Raw genomic sequence first — 23,211 nt, 5'->3', positions numbered from 1 at the left:
GTTCATTAGCAGATGGATTGAATTCAAGAGTCGTGAAGTGATGTTGCAACTGTACAGGACTATGGTTAGGCCACATTTGGAGTTCTGTGTGCAGTTCTGGTCACCTCACTTTAGGAAAGGTGTGGAAGCTTTGGAGAGGGTGCAGAGAAGATTTACCAGGATGTTGCCTGGAATGGAGAATAGGTCGTACGAGGATAGGTTGAGCATGCTAGGCCTTTTCTCATTGGAACGGAGAAGGATCAGGGGTGACTTGATATAGGTGTATAAGATGATCAGGGGAATAGATAGAGTAGACAATCAGAAACCTTTTCCCCGGGTACAACAGTGTGTTACAAGGGGACATAAATTTAAGGTGAAGGGTGGAAGGTATAGGGGAGATGTCAGGGGTAGGTTCTTTACCCAGAGAGTGGTGGGGGCATGGAATGCGCTGCCTGTGGGAGTGGCAGAGTCAGAATCATTGGCGAACTTTAAGTGGCAATTGAATAGGTACATGGATGGGTGCTTAAGCTAGGACAAATGTTCGGCACAACATTGTGGGCCGAAGGGCCTGTTCTGTGCTGTATTGTTCTATGTTCTATGTTCTATATGTTCTATGTTCTCTATGTTCTATCACATTCACTCACTCACCCTCTTTTCACCTCCACCCTCCTCACTTTCTAGATTTCTCCAACTTGCTTGGATTCCTGGGAGGGGTAAAGGACCAATAATGATGACAGATAATCAGAAACATTTTATAAATATGACTTGAATCCTAAAACTTCACAAAACACGAACTGATGTGGGAGAAAAGTTATGACAAGACCCTAAACCCAGAATGCGGAGCCCAGCCCTTAGCCACTTGCACCAACGAAAGGTTTTAAACATTTGAAATCCACGCCTACCCGAACAAAGGGAAAAATATAAGCTACCAGACAGTACATCATCACTCCTTCATCTAAATACACTTGCCAATTTTAATGTCGACACTATTGCCAGCACAAAATGATAACTGCATTGAGCATACGAAAAGCAAAGCAGAATCCACTGGAACAGAAAATCCAGACAGGATAAACTCGTCCCCAGTTTCTGCTCTACACATACAGGAGGCTGGAAGAACACAACAAGCCAGGCAGCATCAGGAGGTGGAGGTGCTGTCTGGCTTGCTGTGTTCTTCCAACCTCTGGTTTGTCTACTTTGGATTCCAGCATTTGCAGTTTTTTTTTGTCTCAGTCTCTGCTCTTGGTCACAGTGGCCACCCCCCAGCTCCCTGCTTTCTGCCTGGCCTCAGTCCAGTACTCAGCCACCAAGCCCCACTTGGCCTTCTTTCGACTCCCGTCATCAGCAGTGGCTTCAGCAATGGAGGCACCACCAAAAGGAGCTCTGCGGGCTGACCGTGTGAATAACAGCTGCTAAAGGTGTGGTCTCTGCTGCTTCCAGTCATAGACAGTCAGATTGATAGCAGATTCAACAAACAAGAGCCAAGTGAAAGCTTCCCTGGGTCGGGTTGAGTAGAGAAAAATATTCAAAATACAAAATTCTGCCAAGCAGCAGTAATGTATCACCTTTGTAAGATGACCTCACACCCAAGATTAAAGAATAGAAGCTTGAAAGAGAAAGACTTCCATGCTAATTAGGCATTCCAAGATCATATGGAAATAAAGTCTCACAAAACTCATGCAGTTACTAGTTATACATTCAAGTTTCCTCATCTACAGTTGTAATACACTAGTGCAGTAAAACATTTGACCTCGCAAAACAGGGCTCAGTGAAATGTAGACACACTGTGACTCAGGGCAGTGTCCTCGGCCAAACCTTCTTCAGCTGCTCAAAGGCCTTTCCTCGATCACAAAGTCAGATGGGAGAATGTTTACTGATGATTGCCTAATGTTAAGTTTCATCCACAATTCTTCAGATACTGAAGCAATCCCTATCCCAATACAGCCAGATCTGGACAACATCCACATTTGGGTTGATGAATAGCAAGTAATATTGGTGCTAGATAATTCCAGGCAATAAATATTTTCAAACAGAACACAATCTAACCTCCATTGTCACTGAACAGCATCACCGCTGAATTCCCCATCAACAACATCCTGAGGTTTCACTGACCAGAGGGGTGGCATTATTCTAAACAAAACAGCTCACACAATTGGCATACCTTCCACCAACTTAAATGTTCACTCCTTTTCTAGTGCTCGTGACAGCAGCATGTACCATCTAAAGGTACATTGCAACAATTTGCTGCAGCTCCTCTGATAGCATCTTCAAAACCTATGCCCTGTAGGACTTGTGATGCAGTGAGTAACATCTGTATGAGCTAGAACTCCAGCTTCAAGTCGCGCTCCAGGACCAAATGGCCATTGAAATATGTTCATCACATTGTTTAAAATGTTGATCATCAACCTATAATCCTTCCAAAACACCCATGGCAGAGTTTGAGAGTTTTCAACTGCAATACAACAGCATTCCCACATTAAAAGACTCCATGCACAGGTTCCTGCCAAGGGCAGGTGTATTACTGACCTTGAGGGACAAGAAGATGTCAACGAAGACAAGAACGAAGAAAATGTGATGACCCCATGTTTCTAGTACCCAGAAGGACACAAGCCTGTGAATGAGTCACAACAACCTGCATTTACATTCAAGGTAAGGGAGGTAAGGAGACAGCATGGTGTAGGGTGTAGGGTGACCACGGTATTGAGAGACTAGGGGATTGAAGAGATTGAGGTTCAAAACGATGAACTACTATGCACTTGAAAAAAATTGTGTTTTCAACATAACCCACAATTCCAACAGATATGATGGATTTAATCAAGAAAATAAACTGAGAACAAGTCAGCAAATTAGATATGCAACTCGATGCTTTTATTTATAGGTTATGAAACAGAAAAGAGATACAATTCAGACTGTATAATCTGTTTTGTTATATAGTTTCGGATCAATTGTGCTAACATACATTAAATCCCACAGAATCTGCCAAAAAGTAGTCAGTCAATTCCCTGATGACTTCAAAATAAATCCATTTCATTTTTTAATGTTTTCAGATACATACAGCAAATCCATACATCACATCTTATTACTCCAGGTACCTTAAACATGCTAATGTCAAAGGTGCAAAGCTCAGATATAGAACGTTATGCTATAATTTAACCTATATGGAATAAAATTCCTACATTTGGAAATATTTACATTTTTTGAATGGAATAGAATCACTTCTACTACTTAAAATCTAATGTTAAAATAAATTAAATTAAAGCACTACAAACAAAATCAAGATTAATTTCCGAGGAGATATCTGCATACTTTCACACGTAATGTAAAATGGAGGTGACTTGTTTGTTCCCACAAAGAGTTTGGAAGAGATAAACTGAGAAAGTTTATTTCTACTGGGTGCAGGATGGCTCCAACTACCTGCTGAAATGCAAAGAAAAAATAAGGTATGAAGGTAAGCTGGCCAAAAATATAAAGGAGGATAGTAAAAGCTTTTTTAGGTATGTGAAAGGCAAAAAAATGGTTAAGACTAAAACTGGGCCCTTGAAGACAGAGGTGAATATATTACAGGGAACAAAGAAATGGCAGAAGAGTTGAATTGGTACTTCAGATCTGTGTTCACTGGGGAAGACACAAGCAATCTCCCAGAGGTAATAGTGGCTGAAGGACCTGAACTGATGGGAATTTATATTTGCCAGGAAATAGTGTTGGAGAGACTGTTAGGTCTGAAGGCTGATAAGTCCCCGGGACCTGATGGTCTACATCCCAGGGTACTGAAGGAGGTGGCTCGAGTAATCGTGGATGCATTGGTGATCATTTTCCAATGTTCTATAGATTCAGGATCAGTTCCTGTGGATTGGAGGGTGGCTAATGTTGTCCCACCTTTTAAGAAAGGAGGGATAGAGAAAGCAGGGAATTATAGACCAGTTAGTCTGACCTCAGTGGTGGGAAAGATGCTGAAGTCAAATATAAAGGATGAAATTACGACACATCTGGATAGTAGAACAGGATAGGTCAGAGTCAGCATGGATTTATGAAGGGGAAATCATGCTTGACTAATCTTCTGGAATTTTTTGAGGATGTAACTCTGAAAATTGACAAAGGAGATCCAGTGGATATAGTGTACCTGGACTTTCAGAAAGCCTTTGATAAAGTCCCACATAGGAGGTTAGTGAGCAAAATTAGGGTGCATGATATTGGGGGCAAAATACTGACTTGGATTGAAAACTGGTTGGCTGACAGGAAACGAAGAGTAGTGATAAACGGCTCCCTTCCGGAATGGCAGGCGGTGACCAGTGGGGTACCGCAGGGATCAATGCTAGGACCGCAGCTTTTTACAATATACATTAATGATATAGATGATGGTATTACAAGTAATATTAGCAAATTTGTTGATGATACAAAGCTGGGTGGCAGGGTGAAATGTGAGGAGGATGTTAGGAGATTACAGTATGACCTGGACAGGCTAGGTGAGTGGACAGATGCATGGCAGATGCAGTTTAATGTGGATAAATGTGTGGTTATCCACTTTGGTGGCAAGAACAGGAAGGCAGATTACTACCTAAATGGAGTCAAGTTAGGTAAAGGGGCAGTACAACGAGATCTAGGTGTTCTTGTACATCAGTCAATGAAAGCAAGCATGCAGGTACAGCAGGCAGTGAAGAAAGCTAATAGCATGCTGGCCATCGTAACAAGAGGAATTGAGTATAGAAGCAAAGAGGTTCTTTTGCAGTTGTACAGGGCCCTGGTGAGACCGCACCTGGAATATTGTGCGCAGTTTTGGTCTCCAAATTTGAGGAAAGACATTCTGGCTATTGAGGGAGTGCAGCGTAGGTTCATGAGGTCAATTCCCAGAATGGCAGGACTATCTTACGTTGAAAGATTGGAGCGACTGAGCTTGTATACCCTTGAGTTTAGAAGGCTGAGAGGGGATCTGATTGAGATGTATAAGATTATTAAAGGATTGGACACTCTGGAGGCCGGAAGCATGTTTCCGCTGATGGGTGAGCCCCAAACCAGAGGACACAGTTTAAAAATAAGGGGTAGGCCACTTAGAACGGAGTTGAGGAGAAACTTCTTCACCCAGAGAGTGGTGAGTGTGTGGAATGCTCTGCCCCAGAAGGCTGTGGAGGCCAAGTCTCTGGATACTTTCAAGAAAGAGTTGAATAGAGCTCTTAAGGAGAGTGGAATCAAGGGTTATGGGGCAAAGGCAGGAACAGGATACTGATTGAGGATGATCAGCCATGATCATAATGAATGGTGGTGCTGGCTTGAAGGGCAGAATGGCCTACTCCTGCATCTATTGTCTATTGAAATGGTGCAGGAAGCCACTCAGTTCAAGAGCAAGTAAGGATAGGGGACAAATGGTGGCCTTGCCATTAACATCCAGATCCAGTGAAAGAATTCCTAGTATGTTTGAAATGCTATTGTCCTCTATCTCGAAGATAGACACAAAATTCAACTCCTCTGCCATTTCCTAGTTCACCACTGTTATTTTCCCAGCCTCATCCTTAAAGGGGCGCAGGTTCATTTTAGCCTTTCTCTCCCCTTTTTATACATTTAAAGAAGCGCTTGCTGTTTGCCTTGATATGAATTGCAAGTTAACCCCCAAAATTATTTTCTCCCAAACAGTTCATTTGAAGCACATCCCACATGAACAGCTCCTTTCTATCCCTTACAGATACTTCTGCTTTAAGGTAATAGTTGCATTCCTCTGTAATCCCGCACTATAGAAAATCTCGCTGTACAAGATTGTTATAGAAAATTGCTATACCCATTCAGTAAAAAGTTTGCATTATCCAAACAGCATCCACAATTCATCAAGCAGGTCATAACCTTTCCAGAATCTGAGGATTCTTGGAAGATTACTACTTGTGTAACTACTATCTCTGTAACTAATGTTTTAATATCCTAGGATGCATTTCATCAGAACCAGTGGACTTATCAGTCTTTGGCCCCGTGAATTTCCTGAATACTTTTTCTCTAATGGCCCTTTTGGTTCCTTGATTATTTAGTATTTTATGTTAACGAGAGTCATGTTAACGAGACTCTCATTATACTGGAACTACCTGTTAGTGTTAGTGTTTCACCAACTGAAACCCATTCCACACCAATCTTTGAGCCACGTTTTTAACTTCTTGACTTTATTTATCCTTTGCCATGGACTTGGACACAAGGAACAAAACGTAATATTTCCAATTTTACAAAACTAAGCAGAAATGTTTAAAAGTATGAATGCATGAAGATGTAAACATTTTCATACAGATTTGTACAGGTTTAGTGATTGGGCAAGATCATTGATTGAATGTAATGTGGAAAATGTAAGGTTATCCAGTTTGACAGAAAGGACAGATGTGCAGAGTATTTGTAACTGGTAAGAGGTTGGAACATGTAGACGTGCAAAGGGACTTGGGTGTTCTTGTCGATAAGTTGCTGAAGATTAATTTTCAGCAAGCTCTGAGGAAGGTTGATGAATGTTAGTCTTCCTTCCTTCTCTCTATCCTGCTTGTTACTTCCTCAAAGAACTCTAATAAATTGACCAGGCTTGATTTCCCCTCCATGAAACCACTGCCTCTGTTTCGTTATATTACATATTTCTAAATACCGTGCTATTATGTTTCTTTTCATCGACTATTGACATTTTCCTAACAATAAATGTTAAACTAACTGGCCTGGAGATACCTTTTTATTTTGTTTCCTTTCCCTTCTAAATAAAGGTATTACATTGGCAGTTTTCCAATCCTCCAGCACTTACCAGAATCTGAGGATTCTTGGAAGATTACTACTTGTGTAACTACTATCTCTGTAACTAATGTTTTAATATCCTAGGATGCATTTCATCGGAACCAGTGGACTTATCAGTCTTTGGCCCCCGTGAATTCACTTTTTCTCTAGTGGCCCTTTTGGTTCCTTGATTATTTAGTATTTTTGAAATGCTATTATTTTCTTCTACCATGAAGACAGACACAAAGCATTTATTCAACCCCTCTACCATTTCCTTGACTGAGATTGTTAGAACTTTTAATTCATGTGCAAAAAGCAGCAGTGGATTAAGAATCCATATTAGCTTTTAAAAGGGAAATGGATAAATACTTCAAGAAGTAAAACAAAATGAAATTTACAAGAATAAATGGGTATTTCTTTCAAATTACAGATACAGTATGTTGTTCCTCTATGCTGTAAAATTCTTAAATTCTACGAATAAATCTCTTGTAGCAAAAGCAATAACAACTTACAAAAATATTCTTTGAATCAATTGATGAACTTAAAATATGTAGTCATTATATTCAATCTGACCACTGGCACAGGTATTTCAACAATCAATAATGACAAGCACGTAAATCAATTAAAATGTACTTCACAAGATAACATCTTGGAACAGTATATAAAGAATGTTAAAATATAAAGTGGTAAATGTGGCTTGCTTGAAAGGAACAGGTTCCCTCAGATCTCTGATTGCCAAAGAGATTTCATAAGTTAGCAAAGTCGAAGTCCAGGAGACTAAAGGGATATTGAAAGCATGCGCATAAAATTAATTGAATATTAGAGTAGGGGTGAGCAGTTGTTTTTCAGACAAAAGGGAAGTAGAACTCTACAGGTCAAAATTATCACTGCATTTTTTATGTATATTAATGATCTGGATTTGATTATCTAGGGCATCATTTCAAGGTTTGCCAATGGCATGAAATTCAGAAATACAGTTTACAGTCAGAGAATGGTATTATACTTCAGGAAGACACAGACAGATTGACGGAGATGATGGGGCAGAAGTTTTAATTTGCTGATGATTCAGATAGGTAGAAAATTAAGTTGTGAAAAGGTTACATGAGTGAGCTAATATCTGGCAAATCAATAACTTGTGAAAACATTAATAGTCCATTTTGTCGGAAGAATTAAAAAAAGCATTTTACCTAAATGGTGAGCAAATGCAGAACTCAAATGCAGAGGGATCAGAGTATCCTAATGCATGGATCACAAATTAGCTTCCAACGAAGCAAATAATTAAGAAATCTAATAGAATCTTATAATTTATTACAAGGGAAACTGAATACATAAGTAAGGAGATTATTCTTCAGTTATATAGAGCATTCATCAGACCGCAGAGTATTGGCCTCTTTATTTAAGGAGGAATGTAAACGTGTTGGGAGCAGTCCAGAGAACGTTTATACATGAATTAATACGTGGAATAGATTGGGTGTTTTATGAGAAAAGGTTGGACAGATTCCACTTGCCCACTGGAGTTTTGAAGATTAAAATGCAACTTATTTGAAATCTAAGATCTTGGGGAGGGTAAATGTGGAAAAAATGTTTCTTCATGTGGGAGACTTTGAAACTAGGTATCACCATTTAAAAATGAGGGGTCACCCATTTAAGCAAAGATAAGGAGAACTCCCCCCCACCCCCCCCAAGACGACCAGGAGTCTTTGAATGTTGGTATGAATAAGGAGAATTGTCCTCTAAAAGAGTCAGTAACCAGAGGACAGAGACATAGGATGACAAGATCAAGGGGATGGGAACAATTGATTTCAAAGTGCATTATAACTGGCTCCCTCCGCTTGCTTCCCTAACTTCCCATCCTCGCAAATATTACTCACCCACAACATTCAGAGTGACACAAGCCAACTGAAATCCATGCTGCACCTCACTTACCACTCATGGTGACATGTTTAATCCACATACTGCTTGCCTTCTATCTCAGTAGCTTATAAGCACGCACTCTTTAGATAAAGGAATGCAAAACACAGAAAGTCATCAAGTTCCTAGCGAACAATCCTGTCGAACGACAGTCAGTTTTGAATTGCATTGGCAAAAACGGTCAGTACAAGCCAGGATCCCTGAGCAGCTAAACTCCACCAATGCAGCCTGTACAAACCCTTCCTGCACTTTGTAGACATTACCAAGAAGTGACCCCTAAGTGTCAGGCAAATCAGCTGGTGTTAATGAATGATTAAAAAAAATAGGCAAGATGAAGATTTCTTTTTACGTAGGGACTTAAAATGATCTGTTATGCACTGCCTGAAAAGATGGTGGAAGTAAATTTAAAAGTTAATTTTTGAAAGGGCATTAAATAAGTATTTGCAGGGAAAAACATACATGTTTATTGGGAAAGAGCAGAAGCAGTGGGCTAATTGGTTAGCTCGCTCAAAGTGCTGAAACAAACAATTCTTCTGTGCTGTAAGATTCTACAATTCTAAGCTCTCCAGTAGTGAGGGAAATGCCTAGACATAAGGTTAGATCTATGGCAACAAACTGGTAAAGAGTAATTTTGGATCAACAATATGAATACCAGGATTATAGAAGGCAAATGAGATTGACCGTGGAGCTTTTCATGTAATTGTTCCACTGTGACAGCAAGATTAGATTGGCTGAGATATTAAAGGTTATGGGAAGTTGTTGTGCAGGGCGGGGGGGAGGTGGCGTTAGTGCAATTAAACTGGGTGGAATATTAAAAATAGGGACCTACAGCAGTACAGTGGGATATTAAAAGTTATGGGAAATTAGGGGAAAAGTAAGATTTTGAAGTTGTGAATCAAATTTCTTTTGTTTCAAGTTTGGCAGATAATAGAACTTTCACAATAAAATGCATTGTCTATTAAAAGCATTGCCTTCCAAATGCTGAACTGTGTTCATTTGGAACTCTGATCTCAGAGGGAGATGGTCCTGGGTTAAGACACAAGTAATCTGCGATAATGTTTCGGTGCAGAACTGAGAGTGCTACACTGCCGTGATTAGTCAACAACTCCTTTATCATTGTACCATGTGACTATCAGAATGAGATGAACCTTGGATGCCTTTTCATTCAGCAATTCCTGTTTCGAAGAAATATTTATACTGTATCCCTTGGAATGCATTGGGGGACAGCAATAAATAATTTCAGAGGAGGAAAAATTTCTGAAGGGCCTGTCAATAGTAGACACTATAGGAAGCAATACAGTTGGATCATGGGGCAGCAAAGCAAAATGAACTGATTGAATGACAGGGACCTCATTACTAAGCCAAAATGTTTTACATACAAACCTCACTTAAAAGTATCAGTCTACGTAAATAAAACTATCACTTTAAATACAATATTACTGGAGTCACACTGAGCAAAGTCTACCCTCCAACAGGAGATGTATCAATATCCTGTTCAACATTCACCTCTCAATTAAGACAGTCATTATTTTAATTATTTATCCTATTGCTTGTGGGATCATGCTGTGCATAGATTAGTTGGAAGATGCGGAAAAGATCCTAGTTGAGTCAGAATCATCCAGCATTAAATATGATGTGATGTCTAAAATGTGAAGTCTCCAGAAAGAACATCAATATATTTGAGACATTAACATTTGCACTGATATAGTACTTCATAACATTATCAAAAATAATCAGCAACAGCTTGAACTAGCATTGTGGCCTTGCTCTAAACAAAAATCAAGGTGCTTTGGGGAGTAATGAAACAAAAATGGCCACTCTAACAAAGGAGGAATTGAGAAGAGGGAATCAGAGTTCTTAGGAAGATCTTCAAGAAAGAAAGAGATTGAAAGAACATCAGACTACTTCACACAATGAATTAGTTCTTGGCTTATCAAACTGGAATACACACCCATTATCTACAATCTCATTGCATAAGACAATACTGCCATCCTCGGGATATCCTTCCTTAAAAAAAAGGAACCAAACTATAGACAGTACTGTAGATAAAATTTCATCAAAGCTCTACAGCAGCAAGGTATCTTTACTCTTGTATTCAAATCCCACTGCAATTAAGGAGAATGTACCATTTTCACCACACACCCCTGCCTTACTGCTTACTACATGGACATGCTACCTTTTGGTGACTCATGAACAAGGATACCCAGGTCCCTTTGGACAGGCAGGAGTTTAATTTAGATAAATGTGAGGTGCTGCATTTTGAAAAGGCAAACCAGGGCAGAACCTAGACACTTAACTGCAAGGTTCTTGGAAGTGTTGCTGAACAAAAAGACATTGGAGTGAAGGCTCATACTTCCTTGGAAGGTCGACAGAATAATGAGGAAGATGTATGAAGGTGTATGGTATGCTTGCCTTTATTGGTCAGTACATTACATATAGGAGTTGGGAGGTCATGTTGCCACTATACAGGATATTGTTAGGCCACATTTGGACTACTGTGTTCAGATCTGGTCTCCTTGCTATAAGAAGGATCTTGTAAAACTTGAAAGGGTTCAGAAAATATTTACAAGGATGTTGCCAGGGATGGAGGGTTTGAGCTATAGGGAGAGGCTGAATAGAGTGGGGCTATTTTCCCTGGAACATTGGCGGCTGAGGAGTGACCTCACAGAGGTTTATAAAATCATGAGTGTCATAAATAGGGTAAATAGCCAAGGTCTTTCCCCTGAGGTAGTAGAATCCAAAACTAGAGGACATAACTTTAAGGTGAGAAGGGAATGATTTAAAATTGACCTAAGAGGTAACTTTATCATGCAGAGGGTGGTGCATGTATGGAATGTGCTGCCTGGGGAAGTGGTGGAGGCAGGTACAATTAAAACATTCAAAAGGCATCCGAATGGTAAATGAATACGAAGGGTTGAGGGGGATATGGACTAAATGCTGGCAAATTGGTCAAGATTCATTGAGGATATCTGGTCAGCATGGATGAGTTAGACCGAAAGGTCTGTTTCCATACTGTACAGCTGTATGACTCTATGAAGTGCACTATCGAACCATTCACTGTTTAAGAAGTATTCTGTCTTTTTGTTTTTCTTTTCCCCAAAGTGAATAACTTCACATTTACTCATATTATTTTTCATTGGCCATGTTCTAGTCTATTCACTTAGCCTCTAAGGTGTCCTGAAGCCTCCTTGAATTCTCCTCACAACTTGCATTTCCACCCAGTATGGTATCATCAGTAAACTTGGATATATTACAATTTGTTCTCACATCTAAATTACCTGCAACTCTGTGGACTCAGAACTAGAAATAATACAATGACAGTGCTGGCAACACTGTCATCCTTTCTGGTCTAACCCCGAGAGCTCTAACTTTATTTACAATACTTCTGTGGGACCTTAACAGAAGCTTCGAAAATCAAAACACACCACATCCACTGGTTTTCCTTACAAGAAATAACCTCAATAAACTTCAACAACATTGTCAAACTGATTTTCCTTTCATAAATGCATGACAAACCTGCTCAATTTTATCAAATGTTTCTAAATGTCCAGTTACCAAACACATCATAATAGATACTATAATTTTCCCAATCATTACATGAAACTAACAGATCCATAGTTCTCAATTTTGCCTCTTCTTCCCTTCTTAAACAAAGGGACTACATTTGCTACTTTCCAATGTGCCAGAGCTTTTCCAAAAATGATCGAATTTTGAAAACTACCCACCAATGCAAACAATACCTCTCTAGCAGCTTCCTTCAACAGTCTGGAAAGGTGTTCATCTGGACCAGGGGATTTATTATCCTTCAATCCACTTAATCTTTCAAGTAATTCTTGTTTACTAATGCTAATTTTAGTTCCCCAGTTTCACAAGACCCTTGGTCACCCAATGTTTCTGGGAGAATTTCTGCATCATCTTCCAATGAAGACAAGCACCAAGTAAGTGTATAGTTTCTCCACTATAAATTCTCCTGTCCTAGCTGATCTTTTTTCATACATTTAAAACTTTTGCAATCTGCTTTAATGTTCCTTGGTAATTAGCATTCATATTACCTTTTTGCTTTCCCAAATCAGTTTCTCGGCCCTCCTTTGCTGAGTTCTAATTTCCTTCCTGAACTTCAGGCTCACCACTGTTTTCTGGCACCCTTATAAGCCAGCTCGTTTGATCTAATGGAATATTTAACTATTTTTGTTAACCAGAGGATTTACCTTTCCGTGATTGTGCCTTAGAGAAACTAAGAGAGACTATGGAGTTTTCTTTAGATGTGTACTTAAGTTTCTTTTTTAGTGTATTTTCCTATCACATCTTCAAAATCCCTTCGCTGGCATTACTGAGGCACAGTATTAGACATGCCATCTTTCGAATGGGATGTTAAACCAAGATCCATATGTCCTCTCCAGGGAAATGTAAGAGATTCTACAGAACTATTAAAAGCGAGCTGGGAAGCTCTCCTTCTATATTGGTCAACACCTAACTCTCATACAGAGAAACAGTGACATGGGGTAAAATTGCTAAACTATAATCCAGAAGCCCAGATGAATGAGACAAAGGTCCAAATCACACCATGGCAGCTGGTTTAAATTCAGTTAATAACTCTAGAATTGAACATTTATCTCTGACAACTATTATCAATTAATGTAAAAAATTATCTGGTTCACTAATGTCCTTTAGAGAAAGAGATCTGCCAACCTTACCTAGTCTGGCCTACATATGACTCCAGAAGCACAGCAATGTAGTTGATTCTTAACTGCTATTTAAAATGGTCCAGCAAGTCACTTGACTCAAGGGTATCAGGGATGGGCAAAAATATGCTGGCATTTCCAGTGACACCCATATCCCATCAAAGAATAAAAAAACAGCGAGCAGATCTTTTGATAATTTATTTAAGATGTTCTTCACAGGACCTTGTTCATAAATAGACTGCCACATTATAATAAGAAGGCTTAGAGATAGCACACATTGTTCCACTGCCAGATAGTTGTAGAGAGAACTAATGTACAAGATTCATGAAACAAGCAAGATTAAGGAAAGCCTTTCTTTCTCCATTAACCCTCATAAAGACAACACAGGGTTAAACAAGCCTCAGATGGGACATAAATGTTGAGACCAGTTGAGCCCTAATGGCTTTTTCTGTGCTGCCTATGTAACATCACCCAAGGTATTCTTACCTACCAAGGACTGATTTCTGTCAGTCGTCAAAAACTTCAAATGATCTCACTCCCTTGGCTGATTTCTGCCTGGAGTTTCCATTGGTATTTTTTTAAAAATAGGGTAGCACAGTGGCTCAGTAGTTAGCACTTCTGCTTCATACCACCAGGGACCTGGGTTCGATTCCACCCTCTATCTGTGTAACTGTCTGTGTGAAGTTCACACATTCTCCCTATATCTGCATGGGTTTCCTCTGGGTGCTCTGGTTTCCTCCCACAGTCCAAAGATATGCAGGTTAGGTGGACAGGCCATGCTAAATTGCCCATAGTGTCCAGGGATGTGTAGATTAAGGGGTTAGTCATGGGTAATGCATGGTTACAGGGATAGTGTCTATATGGAACGCTCTTCAGAGAGCCAGTATGAACTCAATGGGCCGAATGGCCTGCTTCAATACTCTAGGGATTCCACAATTCTATATAGATTCTTCATAGATCCCACAGATATATATATTACAGAGGCTTTACGCTTATATTTTATGGCAATCCCTACCTATATGAAGACAGCAACTAATGTATGAGTCAATTTGGCTCACGTTCATATCTCTCTGAAGAGTATCCAGTCAGTCCAAGTCCACATTGATACCCCCTGAAAGTCACTCATAGTCCCCATTTCTACTGCCCTCATAGGCAGCTTGTTTCAGTTCATTACCACTCACTGTTTCTTGGCCCTGTTGCACTCCTTTCCCAAATCTTAAATCTGTGAACCCTAGTTCTTCTACTTGTACAGTTGGCTAATGGGATCAACTTATCCTTGCTAACTCATCTAAATCTGTCATAATATTCTATACCTCTTACACTTGGAGAGCAGTGTGAGAAGGGCAAATGGTGGGAGGTAAAAACTGGTAGCAGAGAGCCCTTCAACCTGTTTCCACCTTTCAGAGGCCAAGTGTGGCTTCCCAGGAAAATAGGTAGGTATTTGGTAGGTGTTCCTTCCATGTGTCTTTTGATTGGTCAAGTAGTTTAAATCAGGAGACATTATTACAACTGAGAGAGTACAGTTAGGAAATTCACTTCGAAAATATTTAACATCCAAAATAATTAATTAAATAGAATAGTGATGTCTGGGTATGCGACGTGCTGCAGCTGTAGGATGTGGGAGCTGGTGGACGCCAGTACGATCTACGGCGATCACATCTGCAGCAAGTGTTGGCTGCTCGAGGAACTTTGACTCAGAGTTGATGAGCTGGAGTCCGGGCTGCAGACCCTGCAACACATCAGGGAGGAGGAGAGTTACCTGGACACTCTGTTTCAGGTGGCAGTCACACCCCTTACATTAATTACATCAAACTTGGGGCGTAGTCAGGAACAGATGGTGTGACTGCAAATGAAGCAGGTATGGAGATCCAGCATTTATTTTGGAGGAGCCACAGCCACAGCTAAAGCCCTTGTCCAATGGTTATGGAGCTCTTGCTCCCAATATGGTCAAGGCATAGACTGCAGGTAGGAGGAGTACAGTACCCATTGTACAGCACGCCTTTCAAGTAGGTGGAGACAGGAGAAACATATTCATAATAGGTGGGGGAATAGATACTGCTCTCTGCAGCAAAGACAGAGAGTCTGAAATGCCATATTACCTACCAGGTGCCAATGGTCAGGGCATATCTTATGTGCTGGACAGGAACTTTGGAGTGAGAAGGGAAGGATCCACTTGGTATGGTCCACATGCATACCAATGACATAGGTAGTACTAGGAAAGAGATTTGGTTGAGGGATTACAAGCAGTTCAGGGCCAAATTAAAAAGCAGAACCACAAAAGTAATAACCTGCAGATTACTACTTGAGGCACATGCAATTTGGTGTAGGGTAAATAAGATTAGAGAGGTAAACAAATGGCTCAAAGACTGGCGTGGGAGAAATGAGTTCCAATTCAGGTGGCACTAGGGAAAGAGTACTCTTCTGATGGGACAGGCTTAATGTGAATCATGCCAGGACCGATCTTTTGGCACAGTGTATAGTTATTTTAATCAACCTGTTCTGACATGCAATGACATACATCTAGTACAGGTGGGGAATGAACCCAAACCTTTTAATTATTGGAAAGGGCACTATCACTGCACCACAGGAGTCCATTGGGGAAACGTGGAACTAGGGTTATAGACAGTGCTTTAAGCTAATTAGTACAAGGAGTTCAATTGTAGGAAAATTTGAAAAAAAAACAAAAAGAAATGAGACAGTAGGGGTGCAGGGCAGTTAAGAGGCTAATGATAATCAAAGTGTGACAAAAAGGCCCAAACAAAATGAGCAGAAATTAGAACAGGGAAGCAATAACACAGCACAATGACAATACAACAGAAATAAATGAACATGACTTGACAGTTACCACAGAGGTAGTGTTATAGGCTGACCAAGACTGGAAACTCAATATTCAAGGATATTAGAGTTTTGGAAAAATTAGTGTAAAGGAAAAGGAAGTGGAGTAGCTTTGTTAATAAAAGGTTGTTATTAGTGTGGTGGTAGTATAGTGCAATGGGTTGTGATGTATAATTAGTTTGGTGGAAATAAGAAATAGCAAGGGAAAGAAGTCTGAGTGAGAGTTGTTTATAGCCCCTCAAAGGATTGTCTCACTGTAAGAAAACATATAAAATGGGAAATAATGGAGGCATGTAAGAAAGGTACAATTGTCATGGGTGATTTTAATCGGCGTACTGTCTTGGTGAATCAGATTGACATGTGTAATGCAGAAAATGAATTTATAGAGTGCATCAGAGATTGTTTCTGGAGAGCAAAACATTGCATCACATACTTGGGAACAGGCCGTCTTAGATCCAATAATGTATGATTAATAAGAGATCTCTTATGAAAGTATCCTCTTAGATGTAGCAATCAGAACACGCAGAATTTCAAATTCAGTTTGACAGAGAGCAACTCGGGTCTCAGTGTCCTGAACTTAAATAAGGGCAATTGCAGATGCAAGAAAAAAAGCATTGTCTACTACAGGCTCAGCAAATAGACTAAAGGAAGGTCAATGGATGACCAGTGGCAGACGTTTAAGCAGATATTTCATCACATCTATCAAAACATTACTGCAGTCATAAAGAACCCAATGAAAAAAATAAAACACCCATGGCTAACAAAGATGGTCAAAGAGAGCATCTAATCAAACCTAAGCCAAGCAAAATGGTGAAAACCAGTGGTAGGTCAGAGGGTTGTAAATCCTTTAGGAATCTGAAGCAGATCTCTATACAGATAATAAAGGGAGAAAAATTTATTCTGAAAATAAATTGACAAGAAATATGAAAACAAACAGCAACAGTTCCTACAGAAATATTTTTAAAAAGTAGCTGAAGTAAATCTGAGTCCCTTGCAGGATGTGATTGGGGAATCCATAACAGGGAACACAGAGATGGCAAACTTAAACCAAAGTTTTGCATCATTCTTCACAATGGAGCACACTATAAACATCCCAAAGATAGCAGTTACACAAGGTGCTAATGAGAGGAAGGGTCTTGTTATATAGCCTCTACAACAAGGGACAAAGTATTTGACAAACTAATGCGACTCAAGGCAGAAAAGTTGCCAGAACCTGATGGCCTTCATTCAAGGATTTTATTGGAAGTGGTTGCAGAGATAGAGGTGGCAGTGATCAAAATAGTCCAGAACTCAGTGGGTTGGAGGTTCTATGAAGGTTCTAATGGATTGGAAAACCATTGTTCAAGAAAGGAGAATCACAGAATCCCTAGAATTCCCACAGTATGGAAGCAGACCATTCAGTCCATCAAGTCCACACCGAGCCTCCAAACAACATCCCACTCAGACCCACCCACATTTCCCATGGCTAACGCACCTAACCTACACATCCCTGGACACTATCCGCAATTTAGCATGGTCAATCCCTAACCTGCGCAACTTTTGACTGTGCGAGATAACCAGAGCACCCAGAGGAAACTCATACAGACACTGGGAGAAAGTGCAAATTCCACACAGATAGTCACTGAGGGTAGAATAAAACCCTGCCCCCAGCGCTGTGAGGCAGCAGTGCTAACCACTGAGCCACCATACCACACGGAAGGAGACAGAAAGCTACAAACTATGGCCTAGTTGGCCTGACATCTGTCATTGAGAAAGTGCTCGAGTCCACTGAGGAAGAAATAACTGAACATTTAGAAAAGCTTAACACATTCAGAGTCCACATGGTTTTATGAAAAGGAAATTACATTTGACAAATTAGTTTGAGCTCTTTGAGGATCTAATGCAGCTGGATTTTCAGAAGTCATTTGATAAGCTGGGTTAGGACACTGTATCAGTGTGGATTGAGAAAACACTGAAAACAGGTGGGATTAATAGGTCTTTTTCGGGTTGGAAAGATGTAACAACTGGAGTACTACAAAGATCAGACCTAGGGCCTCAACTATTTATTATCTATGTTAAAGACTTGGAGGAATAAACCGGGTGTACAAGGTGTAATGTATCCAAACTTTCTAACAACATAAAAATGTTGCCATGAGGACATAAGAAATCGGCAATGGTACAGAAATAAGATGAGTGGGCAATAACTTGGCAGACGGTTTTTAGAAAAATGTGAGGTCATGAATCAAAAGACAAATTAATCTTTCAATAAAGTGAGACTCCAAAAGGTGGAGCCCATAAGGATCTGGATGACTTTGGGCATGAAACACAAAAGGTTAGCATGCAGGTGCAACAACTAATTAAGGTGGTAAATGGAATTTTGGTCTTTACTGCTGGTGTTTGGAATTTAATTGGAAAGTCACAGAGAATTTTGGTGAGGCGTCACTTGGAGTACAAAAAGTGTGGCACTAGAAAAGCACAGCAAATCAGGCAGCATCCGAGGAGCAGGAGAATTGATGTTTCAGGCAAAAACCCTTCATCAGGAAGGGCTTAGGCCCAAAACGTTGATTCTCCTGCTCCTCCAATGCTGCCTGAATATGCTGTGCTTTTCTAGTGCCACACTTTTCGACTCTGATCTCCAGCATCTGCAGTTCTCACTTTCTCCTCCTCACTGGGAGTACTACATACAGTTTTGATCACCATTATTAAGAGAAGACTGGCATTGCAAGCAGTTCAAGAATTTCAATGGACTAATTCTTGGGGTGAAGGGGTTACTTTATCAAATGTAAATAGCCAGACTGATTGGGCCTTTATCCGAGGATTATTCATTAAAGAACAGGTAGGCAGACTTTTGAAACAGCAGACAAGTGAGGGCTATGGGGTTGAATGGCCTAATCTTTTTAAAATGCTGTGTTCAAATCTTCCTCGGTCTCCTTTGTTGCAAGAACAACACCAGCTTCACTAACCTAAAATTGTACCTGATGTCCCCGTAACCGATCTGGAAGATCTCCTCTGCACCCTCTCAAGGACTTTAGCAACCTTCCTTGAGTAAAGATTGACAGAATATTCTAGTTGTGACCTAACCAGAACTTTATAAAGTTTCAGCACATTCTCCCCCTGCTCTCTTGCACCCCAAGCCCAGAGATAGCATTTCGAGGCCCCTTTAAGTGTATCGAGAGGCTTTATACAGAAAGTCTACGTATAAACATTTGAGACAGAGAAGCCAAATGTGTATGCGAGTCGGAGGAAAACAGGGGCACCGTGCCTTGCGGCTGCAGCTGTAGACGTCCGCAGAAACGGAGTGAGAGGGAGGCCCGTTTATTTTGGTGTGAGATGACAGGCCTGGGGTTTGAGTTCCTGCAGTATCCCGCTCATAACGCCTGCAGCTAGGCCTCCACCAAGGACTCCCTTCACCCAGCCGCCTCCTTACCGAATTCCCCCACCACCCGTCCTCCCCAGCTCATCCTGTGGGCTCTGCCACTCGGCTCCCAAGGCTTGTTTCCCACCGCTGGAAGTGACCGCGGCCTGTGGATTACTCTGTCACGGAGGCGGGTTAGGCCTCAAGCTGTGCCTTGCTAAAGCAGCGGACTAGTCGGACTCTGACCTTGCTCCTTCCTCCCTCACCCCGACCTAGTGACCATCCGACTCACCTCGCTCCGTTCTGGGTCCCTGGGGTGGAAGCTCCAGGGGCGCTCGCTGCCTGTCACTCAGTCGCCACACAGGCCCCACTCCGCGAACGCAGCGCCTCGGCGCTACACCGAGAGCGGCCGACGGAAACAGCCGAGCGACGCCGGGGCTGCACGGAGCGGCCGACGGAAACAGCCGAGCGACGCCGGGGCTGCACGGAGCGGCCGACGGAAACAGCCGAGCGATCGAGCCGCTTCGTTATGGTGTTACGTGTGTTCGCTGAGCCTCGGCGGCAGAATCACTGTATTGTCACAGCGCAAAAGGAGACCATGTGGCCCATCGTGCATATACTGGTTCGGTGAATGAGCAAGTCACTTTATGACCAGCCTCCTCCCTATATTGAAGGCTCCGCCACAGAATAGCACGTTGAAGACCTTAAACACTCCTCGCGTGAAACATTTTTGTTCTCATCTCGCTTTCGCTTCTTTTACTTTAAATATTTATTTGTCAGTCTCTTCATGGGTGGGAACATTTATCCGTCTACTCTACTCAGACCTCTCATGATCTTGAATGTTTGGATCAAGTCCCCTCTGCTTTCTTCAGGGCAGCCTTTTTCAAATCATTTTCTTAACTAACTTCATCAACCATTCTTGCAGAACGTTTCTGTGTTCTCTTCATTCCCTCCACATCTTTCCCACACAGTTGTCTGAAAAAAACCTGTTAGTCAACTTGATTTTATGCTTGGTACAGAGTTTTTTGCAGCATTGTCGGCAACCTTGTAGAATCATAAAGGTGATTCTTCTGTCCATCTCGTCCATGCCGACCAAATATCCTAAATTATTTATTAAAAGTCCCATTTACCAGCATTTGACCCATATCCCTCGAAACGCTTGCTATTCATATACACACGTAGATGCCTTTTAAATGTAATTGTACCAGCCTCCTCCACTTCCTCTGGCAGCTCATTCCATACAGGCACAACCCTCAGTGCGAAAAAGCTTCCACTTAGATCACTTTTAAATCTTTCCCTTCTCATTTTAAACCTATGCCCTTTACTTTTGGACACCCCTGCCCTGGGGAAAAGACCTTGACTATTCACATGCCCTTCACAATTTTATAAATTTCTATAAGATCAGCCTGAAGAAGGGCTTATGCCCGAAACGTCGATTCTCCTGTTCCCTGGATGCTGCCTGACCTGCTGCGCTTTTCCAGCAACACATTTTCAGCTTCCCAAATTCTATATTCAATGTACTGACCAATAAAGGCTTCTTCACTACCCTGTCTACCTACACTCTGCTTTCAAGGAACTATGAACCTGCACACCAAGTTGTCTTTGTTCAGCAACACTCTTGTCTGCTATGGGTTTCTGCCCGTACCACCCTTTAAGGTAGTGAGTGCCAAATGCCCACAATCCTTGGGATGAAAAGAATTCTGAACAAAATACCCCCAAACCTCCTGGCCCTGACCATAAACTGTGCCCGCTGGTAAATGGCCCCGCTACGAAGGAAAAACATTTCATGCTATTCACCCTGTCAATGTGTCTTCAGAACTTTGTACACATCAATCAAATTCCTCCTCAGCTGAATTGGTTCTAAGGAAAATAATTCCAGCCTTTCTAGTCATCACAGCTTATTTGCTGCAGCCCAGGCAACATTCGCAGTGAATCTTTCTGCACCCTTTTCAGTGTAATCACAACCTTCTGATAGTGTGGATACCAGAATTACACAGTACTCCACACTTACATGCAGTTCCATCATAACTTCCTTCTCGTATTCAATACCATCACTAGTAAAGACATCTGCCTTCTTAACCACCTTATCCACCTGTTCTGTTGCTTTCAAGGATCTATGGACATGCAACAATGTCTTTCTGATCCTCTGTACTTGCTAGAGTCCTACCATGAAACTTGTGCCCTCTTGTCAGTCCTCACAAAATGCATCGCCTCACACTTTTTATGATTGAATTCCATTTGCCATAGTCCAGCTGATCTGTATTGTATTGTTATCTAAAGCTTTTTTTTTGCTATTAATCATAGAGCTGATTTTCACATCATCTGCAAATTTACTGATTGTACACCCTACTTTAACGTCTCGGTCATTAATGTACACGATAAACAGCAAAAGACTCAACACCAAACCCTGTGATATGCCATTGGACAAGGGCTTCCAGTGAAAAATACACCCTTCAACCATTAGCCTCTGCTTCCTACCACTAAGAACATTTTGACTAATTGCCCTGGATCCTATGGACTCTTAACTTTTTAACCAATCTTTCATGTGAGACCTTCTCAAAAGCCTTACTGAAATACATTTGACAACATCAACTGTACTACATTCAACTACAGACCTGGTCACCTTGGCAAAAAATCCAGTCACATTTGTTAAACATGATCTCCCCCTTACAAAGTTCTGCTAACTTTGATTAACCCTTGCCTCTCCAAGTGGAATTCAATTCTGATCCACAGAAGTGTCCAATAAGTTTCCCTGTAGTGAACATGGTGTACCTTTTCTGAACCACATCGACAAGCATCCACTGTCTTGATCACTGATGCTCAGTAGCATCATTTTGTACTATTTATACAGTGCCCTGCAGAAATTCACCAAGGATCCTTAGACAGCACCTTCCAAATCTATGACCACATCCATCTGAATGGACAAGAGCAGTAGATACATGGGAACACCTGCATGTTCCCCCCAAGCCACTCACCATCCCGACTTGAAAATATGTCACTGTTCCTTCACTGTCACTGGGTCCAAATGCTGGAAATCCCTCCCAACAGGCAATGTGAGTCTATCAACAGCACATGGACTGCAGGAGTTTCAGAAGGCAGATCACCACCACCTTCTCAAGGGCAAATAGGGATGGGCAATAAAAGCTGGTCAGTCAGCGATGCAAATGTTCCACAAGTGATTTTGAAAAAGCTGTTTCAAATACGAATATACTTCTTACATAAATAAGGACAGCAAAACAGTACATTGGACACATATCGAGTCATAGAGATGTACAACATGGAAACAGACCCTTCGGTCTAACCCATCCATGCCGACCAGATATCCCAACCCAATCTAGTCCCACCTGCCAGCACCTGGCCCATATACCTCCAAACCATTCCTATTCATATACCCATCCAAATGCCTCTTAAATGTTGCAATTGTACCAGCCTCCACCACATCCTCTGGGAGCTCATTCCATACACGTACCACCCTCTGCGTGAAAATGTTGCCCCTTAGGTCTCTTTTATATCTTTCCCCTCTCACCCTAAACCACTGCCCTCTAGTTCTGGACTCCCCGACCCCAAGGAAAAGACTTTGCATATTTATCCTATCCATGCTCTTCATAATTTTGTAAACCTCTATAAGGTCACCACTCAGCCTCCGACATTCCAGGGAAAACAGCCCCAGCCTGTTCAGCCTCTCCCTGTAGCTCAGATCCTCTAACCCTGGCAACATCCTTGTAAATCTTTTCTGAACCCTTTCAAGTTTCACAA

General features: G+C 41.3%; 1 protein-coding gene across 2 annotated transcripts in view; it reads right to left on the bottom strand.

Moving 5' to 3' along the window:
* The window catches only part of phrf1 (PHD and ring finger domains 1), a 103,265-nt gene extending 83,393 nt beyond the window's left edge, over positions 1-19,872 (bottom strand). Inside the window, exon 1 of one of the 2 annotated variants that reach the window (XM_043705696.1) lies at positions 19,748-19,872. The gene's annotated coding sequence lies outside the window, so the exon portion shown is untranslated. Of the gene's footprint in view, positions 1-2,502; positions 2,522-19,747 lie in introns of those variants that run through there. The other variant, XM_043705697.1, reaches the window with a different exon arrangement.
* Positions 19,873-23,211: the final 3,339 nt, after the last annotated feature.

Source organism: Chiloscyllium plagiosum, chromosome 16, assembly GCF_004010195.1.
Source record: "Chiloscyllium plagiosum isolate BGI_BamShark_2017 chromosome 16, ASM401019v2, whole genome shotgun sequence".
Lineage (NCBI taxonomy): Eukaryota > Metazoa > Chordata > Chondrichthyes > Orectolobiformes > Hemiscylliidae > Chiloscyllium > Chiloscyllium plagiosum.
The sequence above is the reverse complement of the archived record's forward strand: the minus strand, read 5'-3'. Positions and strand labels throughout refer to the sequence as shown.